The sequence below is a fragment of the Lissotriton vulgaris genome, chromosome 3_1, assembly GCF_964263255.1.
Source record: "Lissotriton vulgaris chromosome 3_1, aLisVul1.2, whole genome shotgun sequence".
NCBI classification, from domain to species: Eukaryota; Metazoa; Chordata; class Amphibia; order Caudata; family Salamandridae; genus Lissotriton; species Lissotriton vulgaris.
The window spans coordinates 1,572,536,392-1,572,548,848 of NC_141689.1; the positions used below are offsets into that span (position 1 = coordinate 1,572,536,392).

At 50.3% G+C, this 12,457-nt stretch overlaps 1 protein-coding gene across 1 annotated transcript in view; it reads left to right on the forward strand.

Moving 5' to 3' along the window:
- Nucleotides 1-12,457, forward strand: part of SHOC1 (shortage in chiasmata 1) — a 1,715,507-nt gene that overhangs the window by 304,075 nt on the left and 1,398,975 nt on the right. The window lies entirely within an intron of this gene.

Below are 12,457 nucleotides of genomic sequence, written 5' to 3' on the forward strand. Positions count from 1 at the left end.
GCTTTATAGTGATGGTTTTCCTTACATTTTCTGGGATGATTATAGCATTCGGGTCGGTTTCTTGGAAACCGGTAACATCTAAACCCGGTCGGGCTGCAGCTGCAGCTCCACCGTTCTCGGGGCCACTCATTTTGTTGACCGAAAGTTTGCAGAGCAAGTTTCAAGGAAACAAAGATAAGGTGCACAATATTTTGGAACACTGTATCCTTCAACGTTGAACAAACCAAAAACTAATACACAGGATTTTCTTCCTGTTCAGTTATGGCGGATATTTTATCCTTTAACCCACTCCAGACGTCTATTGGCAGGGCTCGACAAATCCACTCGCCCGCTCGCATTTGCGAGGGAGAATGAATCAGGACGAGCTATTTTTAGGTCCTATTCGCCCTTTCTGGCGAGTAGGAAGTCAAACTAACTTTTGTCCTCTGTCTTTGAAAACAGAGCAAAAGTGACAAGATAACATGATTTAAAGGCACTTTTATTGCCCCTAAAGGGAATGAGCAATAAAGATGCCTTTAAATCTTGTTATCTTGTCACTTTTGCTCCGTTTTCAGAGACGGAGGTCAAGTGGGTTGCAGTCAGGTCGAGGGGATTTTCCATGGTACTAGACCTGCAGGACTAGTACCATTTTTGGATTTGTCGAGCCCAGATTGGAGTATTTCACGGGAAAAAGGGGTCTCTGTGAAAAGCACGACTGAGTTTCTGTAGTAGGGGATCTCTGTGTATAGTCATAATCTAGTGAATAGTCCCGCCCATGTGCGTGGACCCCGGCAATCAAAAAACATCTCTTAAATTGTCAAATCATGCAGAAACTGCAAAGACACTTAAGAGAGAATATAAAGACAAATAAAGCAGCCTATATCCACAGCCTACACTGTCCAGTACTTCAACTAGAAATTCCACCAAATAACACCACACATAATACAGCCAGCCCAGTTTCTGCCATAGAGAAACTTGCCTCCACCAGTAAAAGACTCTGGAATGATAGAGAGGAAGGCATGGACAGACAAGCCCCATAGGCTGCCATTATGTGGCTTAAATAGGATACTGTGCCTTTAAGAGAGCTTTCTAGAGCTTTCTCCCAGTATCCCAGAATGCATAGCAGGTCCCTCTACTTTCAGTTCTTTTTTCCGGCTCCTGCTAACAGGACCCTGGCATTGAGCTCTCCCTTGTTTCAAGGGTTTATTGGATATTTTGGCACTTTTGTGTTTTAAAAGTGTTTCAGTTTACTTTCTTGGTGTTCTCCTTCTCTTTTGTGTGTTGGTTCAGGCGTTTTAGGGCTCTAAAATGCCTGGTCTTTTTGATAAGTGCCCAGCATGTGGGAGGAAGAAGGCCAAGAGTGATCCACACGACGTCTGCATCGTCTGTCGCCCTGAAGATCATGTCCCTGAGGACTGTGTCATCTGCCAGCAGTTTACTGCTCGGACTCTGAGGGACAGGATGAAGATTCGGCTTTCAGGCCTTGAGGAGAGACGTCTGCAGGCTGCAGGTGGGTCTGGGCAGGCTGGGAAGGTTCCCTCTGCCTCTGCTGAGGCCTCTGGGGGGCTCCCCAGAGACAGGAAGTCCAGCAAACGGTCCCGGTCTCCGTCGACGTCGATTGCATCGACGAGGACGTCGAGAGGGATGACGGCGGTGTGTTCCCCTTCTCCCCGGGGCTCTGGGTCGAGACGGCGTGACGGCTCGACGTCGAAGGGCCTGGAGAGGTCGCCGTCGAAGCCACCGTCGACGTCATCGTCATCATCGACGTCGGAGTCTTCCTATCGACGTCGGAGACGAAGTGACAAGCATCGGCGCTCGCCGTCGAGGCGTTGCCGCCGATCGCCGTCGAAGCACCGGTCGGCGTCAAGGAGCTCCTCGACGTCGAGGCCATCGAGAAGGAGGAGGAGTCGACGTTCGTCGTGGAGGACGGAACGTTCGACGTCGCGGAGGCGGCGTACGACGTCACGGAGGAAGAGGTCGACGTCGAGGGGACGACGTTCGACGTCGAGGAAGAGGAGGTCGACGTCGCGGAGGCGGCGTTCGACGCCGGAGTCGCGGAGGCGACGTTCGACGCCGGAAAAGCGACGCTCAGCGTCGAGAAGAAAGAGGTCGGCGTCTAGGAGTCGTTCTGCCTCTCCAAAACGGCGCAAGAGGGATTCTGGTCCCAGAAGTCAGACTGCTTCTAGTGGAGGGTGCAAGAGGAAGCGATCACCTGCTGAAGGGGCTGGATCTCAGCCCCCTTCGCCTAAGGGGTCACCGGGCTCGGTGTACTCAGAGGTGTACACGCCATCTCCGCCTAGGTCGCCACCTCCACCTGTACCTAAAGAGGATCCTCCACCCAACCCTCCGCTTCCATCGAGGCGACCCACCGCCACCAGTTCCTCCGAATGGGCCCACCCCTCGGCCATTGGTTCCTCCGCCGAGGTCCACTTCGCTGCCTTCTTTGCCTGTACCTCCTAAGGGGACCCCAAAACCTAAACCCCGAGAGGAGCCAAGGAAGACCCCACCACGGAAACCGGTGGAGCGACCACGGGCTGGCAGGTCTCGCTCTCGCTCTGGGAGAAGGGAGAGATCGCGACACAGATCGTCCACGCGGTCGAGACGCCGCCATAGGAGGCACGAATCTCGCTCCCGCACAAGGTCCTCTGGTACCAGGGACTATTCTCCTACCTTGTCGGGGTCACCAGACACGAGGGTGTCCCCGATTGATGACCTGGTGGCGTTCCATGATGTCCTTTTAAGGGGCGCTGCGAAGTTGGGCATATCCTTGACGGTGCCTACTCCTAAAACTTCAGTCACTTTTGAGACATTGCATCAAAAACAACTGTCTCGTCCACTCCTGCCTCTGGTGCCGGGCCTGGAGGAACCGGCTATGGCCCTTTTTCTCACCCCTGCGGTGACGAAGGCGGCTCCATCGAGGCTGCTGAAGAAGTACCGGGCTCCCGATTTGGACCCGGCCTTTCTGAGGGCGGAACCCCCTCCGGGCTCTGTAATTGTGACGGCGGCCCGCAAACAACATGCCACCACCCCGTCATCCACGGTTCCCCTGGATAAGGAGTCCAGATGGATGGATTCGGCATGGAGGAAAGTGTGTGGAACATCGGCTACCTCCATGAAGGCTGCGAGTGCCATGGCGCTGTTGGGACGCTACGACCGCGCCCTCTGGGACTTCCTCCAGCAGTTTGCGGAGCTGTTACCTCGTGAGAAGCACGAGGACTTCCAGGAAGTGCTGAATGAAGGGATGCTGGTGGCTAACCAGATTATCAGCGCTGCAGCGGACTCTTCCCTGTTGGCAGCTCATGGGTTTTGCCATGGGGTTAACCAACGACGTCACGCCTGGCTCCGTCTTACGTCTCTGAAACCGGACGCACAGCAGAGGGTAGCCAACCTGCCATTCTCCGGCGAGACCCTCTTCCGGAAGCATGCGGACGATGAGATGGCCCGCATGAAGGCGGAGGCCAAAACGCTCACGGCTGTGGGCCTGGAGAAGCCTAAAGACACGAAGAAGTCGTACCGCCCGTTCCAACGGCGGTTCGGTGGGCAAGGCAGAGGACGTGGTCAGGCTTCGGGACAGTCGCAACAACAACAACAGTTCCGTAAGCCATTCCAGAAGCGCCAGAAGGGCAGAGGAGTCCAGCAGTCGGCTCCAGCGCCCAAGGGCCAGGCTGGGTCTAGGCCCTAGGAACCTACTTCCCCCGGATCTGTTACCCACTCTGGTAGGGGGAAGCATTCAATTTTTTCTGGCAGAGTGGAGAAAAATTACTCAGGACAAGTGGGTGCTGAATATTGTTTGCAATGGATACAGTCTTCGGTTCACGAGCCCTCCTCCGGCGATTCCTCTGGTCAGCTCACGGTTTCAGCTGCGCAAGCTCCAGGCGGAGGCCGATATCCTGTTGAGGAAAAGGGCGATAGAAGACGTGCCTCTGTCCCAGAGAGGAAGCGGCCTGTACTCCCGGTTCTTCCTGGTTCGCAAGAAGGACAAGAACGAGTTCAGGCCCATTCTGGACTTGCGACAGGCAAACAAATGGATTCGCAGGGAAAAGTTTTGCATGCTGTAGTTGCACCAGATTTACCCTCAGTTGCAACAGGGAGACTGGCTGTGTGCCATAGACCTACAGGATGCTTACTTCCATGTGGCCATTGCACACAAACACAGGAAGTTCCTGCGGTTCCAAGTCTGCGCCAATCACTATCAATACACAGTACTCCCATTCGGACTGAAGTCTGCGCCGAGAACATTCTCAAAGTGCATGGCGGTGGTAGCAGCATACCTGAGGAAGAACAAGGTGTTTGTCTACCCGTACCCGGACGATTGGTTGATCAAGGCATCCTCCTTCTCGGAAGCGCGAGCACACTTCCAGAAGACGTGCGTTCTCTTGAACAAGCTGGGGTTGCACATCAACATGGCCAAGTCTGTCACGACTCCGGTCCAATGCATATAGTACATGGGAGCCTCCATCGATACGCTGTCAGCAAGCGTGTCTCCTTCGGAAGAGCGACGATTATCTCTCCTTCGGAAGGCTCAGGCTCTTATGACAACTCCATCTACAACAGTGAGGACGGTGTCTTCTCTACTGGGATCGATGGCCTCTTGTATCTTCCTGACGCCACACGCACGGCTGCACATGAGACCGCTGCAGGAGTGCTTAGAAGACCAGTGGGATCAGAGGACAGGGTCTTGGGATGACAAGATACGACTGTCTCTGCATGCTCTTCAGTCTCTGAACTGGTGGTGTTCAGCGGAGAACCTCCTGAGAGGGGTTCCCTTCCACAAGGACATTCCCTCGCAGACTGTCGTGACGGATGCTTCTCTCCTGGGATGGGGAGCGCATTCCGGGAACCTGCAGATTCAAGGAACGTGGTCACCGATGGAGGCCACGTATCACATCAACTTCCTGGAACTCAGGGCTGTTCACTTGGCACTGAAGGCCTTTCTTCCGTCCTTTCAGACCAACTCTCTGATTGTACAGACGGACAATACCACCACGATGTACTACCTCAACAAGCAGGGGGGCTGGAGATCACGCACTCTGTCACAGGAGGCGCAGGCGATCTGGCACTGGCTCCTAGCCAGAGGACTGACGATAACGGCTACCCATCTGCCAGGTGTGCAGAATGTTCAGGCAGACGCACTGAGCAGGCTGGTTCAGGAAAACCACGAATGGGTCATAAACGACGAAGTACTAGGAGAAGTCTTCGCAAGGTGGGGAACTCCAGACGCAGATTTGTTCGCCACCGCCGAAAACAGCAAGTGCAGAAACTTCGCCTCCAGGTACTACCAGCAAGGGACGCTGGGGAATGCGTTATGGATCAACTGGACGAACAGCTTTCTGTACGCCTTTCCTCCCATTCCCCTGATTCCGGCGGTGCTCATTAAGCTGACCTGGTCCAGGGCTCGGATGATACTCATTGCACCGGAGTGGCCCAGGCAGTTCACGGACCTACTTCACCTGTCTTTCCTTCCTCACATTCGGTTGCCGTGCAGGCCGGACCTTCTCACGAAGTTCGGGGGACGGATGTTACACCCCAACCTCTCGTCTTTGAATTTGGCGGCATGGCTCCTGAGATAGTGCAATATGGCCATCTGAATCTGCCTGAGGATTGCATGGACATACTGAAGGAGTCTAAGAGGCCTTACACTCGAACTTCATATGCTTACAAGTGGAAGAGGTTTTGTATCTGGTGCCAGTCTAAAAACCATGACCCTACGACCTGTAAGGAAGATGCCATCCTTCCTTATCTTTTACATTTGGCGCAGTCTGGCCTTAATGTTCATTCCATTAAGGTTCATCTTGCTTCATTGACTGCCTACAGGAAATGCCCTTCACAGACTTCCTTTTTTCAGATCCCTGTGATCAAAGATTTTCTGGAAGGATTGAAGAAAGTATTCCCTCCTGTCAGGCTTCCTTCGCCTTCATGGGAATTGAATGTGGTGCTGTCCAGACTAATGAAGGAACCTTTTGAACCTATTCATAAGGCTTCGTTGCAGCACCTGTCCTGGAAGGCGACGTTCCTTGTGGCCATTACATCGGCCCGCAGGGTGAGTGAAATTCAGGCGTTGTGTTGTACTGAACCTTATACTGTATTTCATGCTGCTAAGGTTGTTATGCGTACTCACCCTAAATTTCTTCCCAAGGTTATTTCTGATTTTCATGTCAACCAGACTATAACTTTGCCTACGTTTTTTCAGAACCCTTCGTCTCCAGCGGAAAGGTCTCTCCATTCCCTGGATGTTAGGAGGGTGTTGAAATTTTATCTGGATAAAACCAAGGATATTCGTAGGTCTGACCAGTTTTTTACTAATTATGGATCAGTCAGGACGGGTCTTGCTACCTCTAAGCAGTCCATCTCTAGGTGGATTGTGTCCTGCATACAATTGTGTTACCAAAAGGCTAATAAGACCTAAGGAGGTAAGCCTAAGGCTCATTCCACCAGGGGCAAGGCTGCCACGACGGCCTTGCTCCGTAATGTGCCGATTGCTGAAATCTGCAAGGCAGCCACTTGGAAGTCGGTCCATACCTTTGCTAAGCATTACTGCCTGGACACTGACGCCAGGGCAGACGCTCAGGTTGGGCAAGCTTCTCTGCGGAATTTGTTTGCACAGTAGTGGCGTTATTTTCTTTCTCCACCGCCGCTTTGGTGTGGGTATGGGCTTGCCATTCTATTCACTAGATTATGACTATACACAGAGATCCCCTACTACAGAAGGAGTAGTTTCTGTCCTGTAACTCCAGTTCTGTAGTAGGGGTATCTCTGTTATAGTCATAAGCGCCCGCCCTCCTCCCCGGTGGAGATATGTCTTCATGGAAAGAAAGCGACAGGTCTGGCGTGCTTCCCCTTCAAAAAGAACTGAAAGTAGAGGGACCTGCTATGCATTCTGGGATACTGGGAGAAAGTTCTAGAAAGCTCTCTTAAAGGCACAGTATCCTATTTAAGCCACATAATGGCAGCCTATGGGGCTTGTCTGTCCATGCCTTCCTCTCTATCATTCCAGAGTCTTTTACTGGTGGAGGCAAGTTTCTCTATGGCAGAAACTGGGCTGGCTGTATTATGTGTGGTGTTATTTGGTGGAATTTCTAGTTGAAGTACTGGACAGTGTAGCCTGTGGTTATAGGCTGCATTATTTGTCTTTAAATTCTCGCTTAAGTGTCTTTGCAGTTTCTGCATGATTTGACAACTTAAGAGATTATTTTTGATTGCCGGGGTCCACGCACATGGGCGGGACTATTCACTAGATTATGACTATAACAGAGATACCCCTACTACAGAACTGGAGTTACAGGACAGAAACTACTCCTACTCTAGTATCTAGCGTTAAATTAGTGCCTTACCAAACGGTGGGCACCATGTAGTGTAGTTCATATATTCCCAATAGGCTCTGCACATTGGAATAATATATCCTATAGATTTGACGTAGGACTTAGGTCGACTGGGTCTCTATTGAATACATTAGACTTAATTGTAAGTGCCAGCTAACTCAGAGGCCACTAGAAACTTTATCGAATACACCAGAAGGGATTAGATTCTGACAACTTCATAAACATGACAACTTTGTTTCCCCAAGATAAAACGTATCTTCAGAGTCGTGGAAACAATAGATAGATATTTAACTTTATCGGTTGTGCATGCTTCGTTTCATCAGAGGTGCAGAGAAATAGAGAGACGGGCATTTACAATGAAAGGGTTTATTGAATAGTCTTCTTGCTCAAGCAAGTAAAGTGAACTGAAACAATCATAATACTGGTTGCAAAGTATAATGCGTACAGTAAGTAGAGTATTATAAAATAATACTGTAAAAGTATTGTATGGTTTCTAGACCATAGATAAATACATACATAAATAACAAAGGCTAAAGGTACTCAACTGGTGCTTCTAAAATACGCCTACCCCAAATGTACCTAACCTAAGTCTAGTATGAGGGAAGAAGTAAGTGAGGTGTAGCATAGGTTTAGTTTTTCTTTGCCAAGAATCTAGCCAAGATTTCCCTTAGGGTCTAATCAGCTCCGTACCTTGGTTTTAGAATGAAGGAGGTCTTGTATCTCTGTGTCCGGACTCGATTTCCCAACACCCCGCGAGGGGAGCTTGGAAATACTGGAGCTGGATTCTCAGCTAGAGAAAGGACAGCTTCTCTGTTGGTGCATCAGCTGGAGGGTCGGCTTCCTTCAGCACTTGCTGTAGCGAGCTGCCTCGGGCACGGAGATAGTCGAGCGGCTTTGAACCACTGTGTGTTTGCTAGGGCAAGTGTAGGCATATTTATACCTTGAATTTGCCTTGTTTGACTTAAAGTCGGACATAATAACGTCACCAAAGAACCCCAAGGGAATGGTAGTTCTTTGAAAACGCCATGATTTCTAGGAAAAATCAATATTCAAGTAAGGGGATGTCCCTGACTGCTGAGTTTTCCAAGAAATCGTTGTGGCTTTTTGGAACTAGTGGCAGTAGCCATGCCTGTATTTGGACTGGATGGGTTATGTCTAAATATGGGTATGATTTCTATGCCTATATAAGGGCAATGTGAAATATAGCTATATAAGGGCATGAATCGGTAAATTACGCTTGATTTTAAAATGCTTCTCAACAGTAGGCCACAAGCATATTCAGTTCACCCTGCTCCCCTTTGTCCTTAACAGCGCCCCTCTGGTGTTCACCAAGGTGATGATGGTGATTGCAGCTCATCTGCGGAGATCCAATGTGCCAGTCTTCCCCTATTCTGATGACTAGCTGTTGAAGGCGGACTCGCACCAGGCTGTTGTCTCCCACACTTAGGCTACAGCGAACCTTCTGCAATCACTGGGGTTCACTATCAACATGCCAAAGTCACACCTGACTCCCTCTCAGATGCTTCCTTTCATCTGAGCTGTTCTGGACACAGTGCAGCCCGAAGCTTACCCTCCTGAGCGGCGAGTCCGGGATATTCAGGCTATGTTACCGATGTTTAAGCCTTTATCCTGGGTTTCGGTAAAACTGACTCTGAGACTGCTGGGCCTCATGGCCTTCTGCATCCTGCTGGTGACACATGCCAGATGGCATATGCGAGCTCTGCAGTCGGACCTGAAGTTCCAGTGAGTACAGCATCAGCGGAATCTCTCCCACTTGGTGCAGATCTTGTAGGGAACTGCAAAAGATCTGCAGTGGTAGCTAACCAACTGTGATTTGATCAGAGGCAGACCCCTCTCCCTTCCCCAACCAGATCTGACAGTAGTGACAGATGCATCACTCCTGGAATGGGGCAGCCATCTGGGAGTGGTGAAAATCAGGGGACTCTGGCCTCCCAGAGAATCCGGACTCCACATCAACATGCTGGAGATCTGTGCTATCAGACTGGCATTGAAAGCCTTTCTACCATACATCAAGGGAAGGCTAGTGCAGGTGTTTATGGACAACACCACCACCATGTGTACTGCAACAAAGAGGGAGGGGTGGGATTGTGGACCTTTTGTAACGAGGCCCTGCATCTCTGCACATGGCTGGAACAGCCTGGCATTTTCCTGGTGGTCGAATACCTGGAAGGTTCACTAAATGCCAGGACTGACGAACTCAGCCGTCGATGCCTTGTGTATCACGAATGATATCTCCATCCGGAGGTAGCGCAAGGTCTCCTTCAATAGTGGGGAGAGCCTTGGTTAGATCTGTTTGCCTCCGTCGAGAAGGCGCAATGTCAGCAGTTTTGTGTGCTGGTGTTTCAAAGGCGCCTTTCTGCCCATACCACTCCTGCCCAGAGTTCTCAAGAAGATCAGGAATGACCGGGCCCAAATTATTCCTGTGGCTCCGGAATGAGCACTGAGAATCTGGTATCCCCAGCTACTGAGCATGGCCATTGATCCTCTGATCAGGCTGCCCCTTCTGTGGGATCTTCTGTTCAGCAGCAGGGGAGGGTTCTCCACACCAACCTGTCCAATCTCCGTCTTCTCGCGTGGAGATTGAGTGGCGGCAGTTGACACCTTTCTACCTTCCTCCTGAAGTCTGTTATGTGATTCTGGCAGCCAGGTGTACCTCTACCAAGACAGTACACATGTGCTATTGGAAAGCATCTGTGGCATAGTGTGCAGAAAAGTCAATTGATCCCTTTTCTGCCCATTTTTCTGAAGTTTTTCTTTTTATTCTTTCCCTTGCCCTACAGGACTCTGCACTGGGCTCCATTAAGGAATATTTTCTGTTCTGCCTGCCTTATTGCAGCTGCCTAACCAAACCTCCTTGTTTAAATCCCCTATTGTACATAGGCGTTTGAAAGGTCTCTTACACCTTTTCCCCCTTCACCATTCATTATGCCTCATTTGGACCTTAATCTGGTTCTGACATGTTTGATGTGTGCTCCATTTGAGGTTTTACATAACTGTCCACTCAGGCTCCTTCACACTCAAAACAGCCTTCCTGCTGATGATTACATCTGCCCATAGAGTGAGTGAGATGCAGGCCTTATCATCTAAGCCACCTCAGGGGCGGCTCTAGGCTCATGGAGGCCCTGGGCAGGGAGCGAAGGCAGGGGGCCCCGGAAGAGGGGGTCTGGGCGGGGCGGAGTGCGGAGGCCAGTGAAGAGGGGGGGGTCAGGGTGTTTGGAAGTGGACAGAGCCGGAGGCCGCCAAATACCTGCCAGGGGCCGCCACGCAAATATGTATCCATCCTCAAAGGATTATTATATTAAGGATATATATTGGTGTGGTGGCCCCTGGGGTTTGGTGCCCCTGTGCAGGTGCACAGTTTGCACATGCCTAAAGCCGGCCCTGGCCACCTTACCTCTCAGTCTTTCCTGACAAAGTGGTGCTTCACACAAGGGCCTCCTTTCTGCCGAAAGTGGTCTCCCCGTTCCATGTAGGCCAATCAATCACACTGCCTACATTCTACACTCCTCCACATCCCTCTAAATATAAGGAACGACTCCACTGTCTGGATCCAAAAAGAACGTTGTCGTTCTACCTTAATCGCACATGAGAGTTCCAGGTGGACAATCAACTCTTTTTGGGTAAGTTGGTGTAAAGAAGGGTCAAGCGGTGCATAAGCAAACCATCTCTCGCTGCGTCATGCTCTGCATCATAATATGCTACACATTGACCAAGAAACAACCTCCTGAAGGGTTGCAAGGTCATTCCACCAGAGCTAATGCTGCAACCACTGCATTAGCTTGCAGAGTTTCAGTTCTGGATATCTGCCAGGCACTAACGTGGGCTTTTCTGCACACGTTCACCAAACATTACTGTCTGGACAGTCAGGTCTGTAGAGATGTGCCTACAGGACTTCCTGATCTAAAATTGGTCTGCAAACTGTCCTCTGGGGATGGTATTATTTGGGTATCTATTCAAAGGTAAGAAATCTGTGGCTAAAAGTCTCTATCAGATTAACAGGTTACTTACCTATGGTAATGCCTTATGTAGTAGAGACTATGGGCCTAATTACGAGTTTGTCAGTCCGACTGCGTGAGAACCGCGTCTGCGCCCCCCAGTAGACCACAGTGCGGCTATCTTGCGGTGGTGGTGAGTACTTTTTCCTAATATCTCTATGCCTGTGTGTGCATTTCGAAGGCATATATGTCAGATGCATGCATATGGATGATACAAGTGGAAAAATACAACCTATCTGTTGCTGGTGGCCTGCCCATATGTGGGAAGGCCTAGCAATGGGTATATGGTATGAAAGGGCCTCACTTGTATATTGTCATAAATGGTCGTAATCCTCGGGGCTAAGATCATGCTGTGAAGGGGGGACCTGAAAAAAGGCATCCATGTCGGACTCTGCCTGGAAGACCAAGTACACACTTCAAATCCTTTGAAGAAGGCGGTCGAACCGCTGCAGTCAGCTCATGGAAAAGGCATCTCAAAATACGGACGGCTGTGCACCTCCCCTGTACCGCACTAAGGTTGCTGCCTTTCCCCAACAGCAAACCTAGCGGTCTCAGCGGTTCAGCCACGGTCTTCAGAAACACAATCCGCCCAACTTGTAATACGGTGGTCAGACTGCGTCAGACTGCTGAGCTCTCCACTGTCCTACCGCCACTGCCGGAACAGAGGTCCACAGACTGCCAAACTTGTAAGAAGACCCTATATCTACCCACTGATTTCTTACCAACCCACCCGAGGATGCAGACAGATTTCTAGGGTCAGAGCATTCATTTGTAACACCAGTGTCAGTACACTTCATGGCTCCGCTCCTATGGCATGGAAAGTTGTGAAAAGTAACTGATGTCAGTGTACCTGGGTGGCGCCTATATAGGTGCCGCTGACGTCACTTCCAGCGCAGGCAACGCCGACAATGCAGGGGTAAGGCTCACAAAAAATCTTCCGGATCCAGTTTGACACTTGAGGAAATTCAAAGGTAAATAATCTGTGGCTATATATAGTCTCTACCAGATAAGGCGTTATCGAAGGTAGGTAACTTGTTCTTTTGCGTTGCTATGTTTGAATTTAGAGACAAAAAAGCAATTATTAATTTAATCACTATACCTGGAATGTTCAAAGTTCTTCCTTGAACAATATCACTTGGAGAC